The sequence below is a fragment of the Dipodomys ordii genome, unplaced genomic scaffold (genome assembly GCF_000151885.1).
Source record: "Dipodomys ordii isolate 6190 unplaced genomic scaffold, Dord_2.0 Scaffold3599, whole genome shotgun sequence".
NCBI classification, from domain to species: Eukaryota; Metazoa; Chordata; class Mammalia; order Rodentia; family Heteromyidae; genus Dipodomys; species Dipodomys ordii.
Window position 1 is genome coordinate 5,705 of NW_012270814.1, and position 5,865 is coordinate 11,569.

At 38.1% G+C, this 5,865-nt stretch overlaps 1 pseudogene; it reads left to right on the forward strand.

Moving 5' to 3' along the window:
* The first annotated feature begins 4,290 nt into the window (after window positions 1-4,290).
* Window positions 4,291-4,863, forward strand: LOC106002135 (annotated as a pseudogene).
* Window positions 4,864-5,865: the final 1,002 nt, after the last annotated feature.

Below are 5,865 nucleotides of genomic sequence, written 5' to 3' on the forward strand. Positions count from 1 at the left end.
GACCAGAACCCCCCCCCCCACAAAAAGTGTATATTTAAGAGAAATTCATTATTTGTCTGAAAAATTTAAATTATTGTCTTCGAAACTGTGACATTTTTATAAGAGAATCGTCATATTATCTCAAAGCTATTATAACAGATGAAAAAATAACAGGAATTTTTAAAAATTTAATTTTCTTATCAAGGTGATGTATAGATGGGTTCGTACATAAGGTAGTGAGTACATTGTTACCCCCTCCCTCATTTTTCTCCCACTTTCTCTCCTCACAATGCAAGTACAATCAAGTTCTTTTGTCTTTTCCTGATGGTAAATATGGTATGCTTTATTTCTTTTTTTTTTTGTCTTATTTTCTAAACTTCAAGTTGGGGCGGGAACAATTTAATATACCCATCTAAGTGTCCATTGCTTCTTGTTATCCCATCCATCATTCTCTCCTACCCTACCTATTCCTTCACCCCAGATTCATTTCACATTTTCTGGAATATTCTGTGTTTGAACCCATTTCTTTTTAAATTTACCCACCCCATCGACACTACTGTGGTGCTTCATTATGAAGATTCTTTTGCCTTTAAAAGCATTTTTCTCCAAGTGCCAAACGTTGTTGTAGTTTAACAATTCCATTTGCACACTCAGCTTGAGGACAAAGTAGAAGAAAGAACTCCCTACTTCTCCCAGTAGTTTGGCAAATGGACAATATTTTCAATGGACGGAGCCCATTGCCATTCCTTTTCATATTTGATTCTTGTAGCAATTCTTCTGGCATGGAAGCCAAGTCCTAGCCAGTGATCTAACCATTCTCCAATTTTGCCATCCTCCTCAAAATGAATTGATGTTCTGGCTTATAATTTGTCTACCTTTCAAGTTTTAGTATACAAGGAAGGAAATGAATAAATACATTTCTGAGTTCTTGCTGGATCAAAAGACCTATTTTCTCAAGTCTTTAATTAGATGTGTGTAGTAACCTATCTTGAACTCTGCTTTCATCTGAGAAATCCTGTCAGGGTAAATATGTCATGAAAGGAAAATATCAAAGGTAAAGAAAATGCAAGTAGAGATGAAGTTCTTGACTTAAAAAACTTCTTGCCAAGATAACTTTTCTACTCAAGTGACAGAAATGAGAGCTGAGGAAAGCAAGGCTTTATAGTAGAAAGGACAAACATGATTATTAATTCATTGTGAAACCATATTTTTTGCCTATTGAGTCTAGTCTGTTTTGCTATTGATGGTGTACTATCAGATAAAAGAAATAATCAGACTTGGTAATGTTGTTTATATCTATAACTGATTATAGCCACATTATGCAATAAAATGAGAACATTTCAGCAGAGTCTTAGATAAATATGTCTTTTGGGAAATGGCAAATTAAGTTGTCAATAGTACTTTACTATGAACTTTGCAAGTTTTTTGTATTTGTCTTTACATTTTAATTATTTAACATTTATTTCTTTTAAAAATGTATTTATTGTTTTTTTTAAATGTTGTTGTAAAGGTGATATACAGAAGAGTTCCAGTTGCATAAGTAAGGCACTGAGTACATTTCTTTTCTTCTTCTTTTTTTAATATTTATTTTTTATTGTAAAGATACTGTACAAAGGGGTTCCAGTTACATGAGTAAGGTAATGAGTACATTTCCTATGGAGCATTGTTACCTCCTCCTTTGTTTTTCTCCTACCATCCCTTCCCTCCCCACCTCTCCAACTTCTCCCACCCCTCCCATACTGTAAAGTTTGTTTTCAACCTAGTGTCTTGTACATCTCATTGTTACAATGGGTCAACCTATATCCTTATTTCAGCATTTTGTTGTTTCCCTTCTACTCCCCAAATTAGAAAAAAATGTATATATAAGATTCAGGGCACTGGAATCAAATACAGTGAAGACAGGGGTTATTCCATGGGGGAAGAACATACAAAAGAAACAAAAAAATCACACAGTACATTATGAGTACATTAAAAACAACAGCAACAAAGATAAAGCCTCTTGTGTCTCTATCTTGGGGTTTATTTTGCTTAGCATCATCTTATATGGTCATATGTACATGGCTTTTGACCATTTCTGCTTGTCCTAGACATATGCTAGTTATTACAGATAAGGGAAACCATGGGACCTATGTTTCTTTGGGCATGGCTTACTTTTCCAAGTCTTTCCATTTCCTAACAAATGGGATGGTGTCATTCTTTCTGATAGAGGCATAAAATTCCATTGTGTGTGTGTGTGTGTGTGTGTGTGTGTGTATCTCACATTTTCTTGATCCATTCATCTACTGAAGGGCATCTGGGTTGGTTCCATATCTTAGCTATGGTGAATAATGCTGCAAAAAACATAGTTGTGCTGGTAGCTTTAGTATGGCCTTGTTTGTGTTCGTTTGGGTAAATGTCCAGAAGTGGGATTACTGGGTCATAGGGAAGTTCTATGTTTAATCTTCTGAAGAACCACCATACTAATTTCCAGAGTGGTTGACGGCTTCTTACATTCCCACCAACAGTGCAGTAGCATTCCCTTTGGGCCACATCCTGGCCAGCATCTATTATTGTTAGTTTTCTTGATAATGGTCATTCTAACTGGGGTGAGGTGGAGTCTCAATGTTGTTTCAATTTGCATTTCTTTTATGGCCAGAGATAGTGAACACTTCCTCATGTGTCTATTGGCCATTATTACTTCTTCTGAGAAGTCTAAGTCTTTAGCTCATTTATTATTAATGAGGTGGTTTTTTCTTTAAGGGTTTATTTTTGGAAGGTTTCATTTTTTTGAGCTCTAAGTATATTTTAGAAATGAGGCCTTTGTCTAATGTATAGCTAGTAAAGCTCTTCTCTCATTCAGTGGCCTTTCTATTTATTTTGCTAGCTATGTCCTTTGCCATGCAGAATTTCTTCAGTATGATGTAATTCCATTTGTCCAGTCTTTCTGTGATTTGTTGTGATTCTCGATCTTTACTTAAGAAGTTTCATCCTATGCCAAGGAGCCACAGTGTTTCCCCTAACTCTTCCTGTAATATTTCCAGGGTATCTGGCTTACATTGAGATCTTTGATACATTTGGAACTGATTCTGGTGCAGGGTGATATGTAAGGATCTAGCTTCAGTTTTCTGCACATGTACTGCCAATTCTGCCAGCAACATTTTTGAAGAGGTGATATTTCTTCCATCTTGGGTATTGGGCTCCTTTATCAAATATTAGATGACTATAGGTCTGTGAGTTCATTTTTTATTGTTTTGTCATACTTTTCTCTCTCTCTCCTCTCTCTCTCTTCCTCTCCCTGTCCCCCTCCTGCCTCTCTCTCTCCGGTGATTGGTAAACCTGTATCTTAGTTGTATGGTTCATTTTCGACATAGGGTCTAGTGAATGTCACTGCTGCATTTATTTACCCTTCATCCTATGATTTCTGTGCTGCCCTTGCTAATCCTCCCAAAGACAGAAAAATAAGACAAATTATAAAGAAAACAAAAACAGCAACAAAACACCCTCATTTCCATTCATTTCAACAAGTATTATTTTATGTTATCAGATGCACATACCTATTGTGCCTGTGTGATCCTCTACTAAGAATATATTCTTTTGGTCTCAGTATGTGTGAATGTATGTATAATTTATCATGTCCCAGTATATTTTTCTTTTACCATCCATTATGTTTAATTGTAGATTTATTGGCACATTTTAGGTACCACAAATGAGGGAAACCATGCAGTCTATGTTCTTTGGGTCTGTCTGACTTTGCTTAATATTTCCATTTCCTTACAAATGGTACAATATTTTTGAAGCATCAATTGAATACCATTGCCTCTGGTTGTTTTACTAGTGACCCCAAGGAATGGTGGCACCTTTGTTCAGCCACATTACCCTCTTTCCTGCCCCAATTCCTTCAGTGCTAACAAGCTCAAGTTACCTTTTCTTATCTAAATCCAAACAATTGAATAATTGACTAGTGTACACACATTGTTCAATGCACAGCTACTTTAATAGATTTGCCTTATTTCTACTCTGAATTGACTATTTGCTTTGAGATTTTCACCAAATGATATTTATTGAGTACTCACCATGTGCTAGCTATATTGTCCTAGGTGCTTGGAATGCAACTGAAATAAATCTCTGATCTCATTTTACAGGTCATCATATGTTGGGAGGGGGGGACAGAAATGTCCAGTGTATTGGTGGTAAGTGCTATAGAGTAAAGGAAGGCACAAGTAGGTGGGAGTAGTTGTATGGAAGAGGGTACAACCTTCAATTAGTTATCTAGGGAAGTCCCACTGAGAGGGGTACCATTAGAAAGAAATCTCTAGGCTTTGCAGACGCCACTGTCACTTGTGGTTACCAGCTGCCAGCCATGGTCAACCCCACCGTGTTCTTCGACATTGCCGCTGACGCCAAACCCTTGGGCCACCTCTGCTTCGAGCTGTTTGCAGACAAAGTTCCAAAGACAGCAGAAAACTTTCGTGCTCTGAGCACTGGAGAGAAAGGATTTGGTTATAAGAGTTCCTGTTTCACAGGATTATCCCAGGCTTCATGTGCCAGGGTGGTGACTTCACATGCCATAAGGTCACTGGTGGCAAGTCCATCTACGGAGAGAAATTTGAGGATGAGACTTTCATCCTGAAGCATACAGGTCCTGGCATCTTGTCCATGGCAAATGCTGCACCAAACACAAATGGTTCCCAGTTTTTCATCTGCACTGTCAAGACTGATTGGTTGGATGGCAAGCATGTGGTCTTTGGGAAGGTGAAAGAGGGCATGGAAGTCGTGGAAGCCATGCAGGGCTTTGGGTCCGGGAATGGCAAAACCAGCAAGAAGGTCACAATTACCGACTGCGGACAACTCTAATACGTTTGATTTGGTTTACCATAACCACCAGACCATGCCTTCTGTAGCTCAGGAGAGCACCCTTCCACCCATCTGCTTGCGATGTCCTGTAATGTTTGTGCTCTCACTGCAGTTCTTTGGGTTCCATGTTTTCCTTACCTCCCCCCAAAATCTAGCTGGATTGCAGAGTTAAGTTTATGATTATGAATAAAAACTAAACAGTGTCTCTCCTTAAAAAAAAAGAAAGAAATCTTGAAAGAGTTGAGGCCATGAAGTAGGCAGATACCTGGGCAATACCTCCAGGCGAGGGAGAAAAGCAGAGCAGAACTTCCTTGCTGGGTCCATTTGTTTCCAGACTGCTAAAATGCCATATATCATGTTTCACCTCATGTGTAGAATCTATAGCTAAAACATGCACATGGATATATACATATGTACATAGACACACACAGAAACACACACATATGGCATATGAAACTATGGGACTACTTAAGGGGATGAGAGGGTGCAGAAAGAGGGAAAGAGAATGATGATGAATGAATAATATCATAGTACACTGGATCTTTGTGGGATGAAGTCGTAAGGGACCTGCAAACTGTTGAACAATTGGAAAGTAGGAGAGATGGACAGAGAGCACTAGAGAGAGTTATTCTGACTCTCTCTCTCTCTATATATATATATCTCTATATATATAAACACGTGTGAAATACCAGGGTGAAACATCTCAATATAACACACACACAGGTTTTGTTCAGGAGCAGGTACTAACAGGAAGAGGGTGGGTGAACGAAGACGGTGAACGAAGGTGAATCTAATTGATGTACTTTGTATGCAATATAGAAATCAGCCACTGAAACCTATTGAGACTGTTCTATGAAGAGGGAGAAGGGAGAGTGATGGAAAGGTGAGAATGATCACTGTATGCTTCTGTGGAAGTGTCACAATGAAACTTCCCTCATACCATTAATGTATGTTAATAAAAATCTTTAAAAAAGAGTAAGTGTAGAATGATACTTGTAGAATGAAAATAGAGTTCCATCACTCTATTAGGCGTTGCTCTCCCTGAATGGGTTG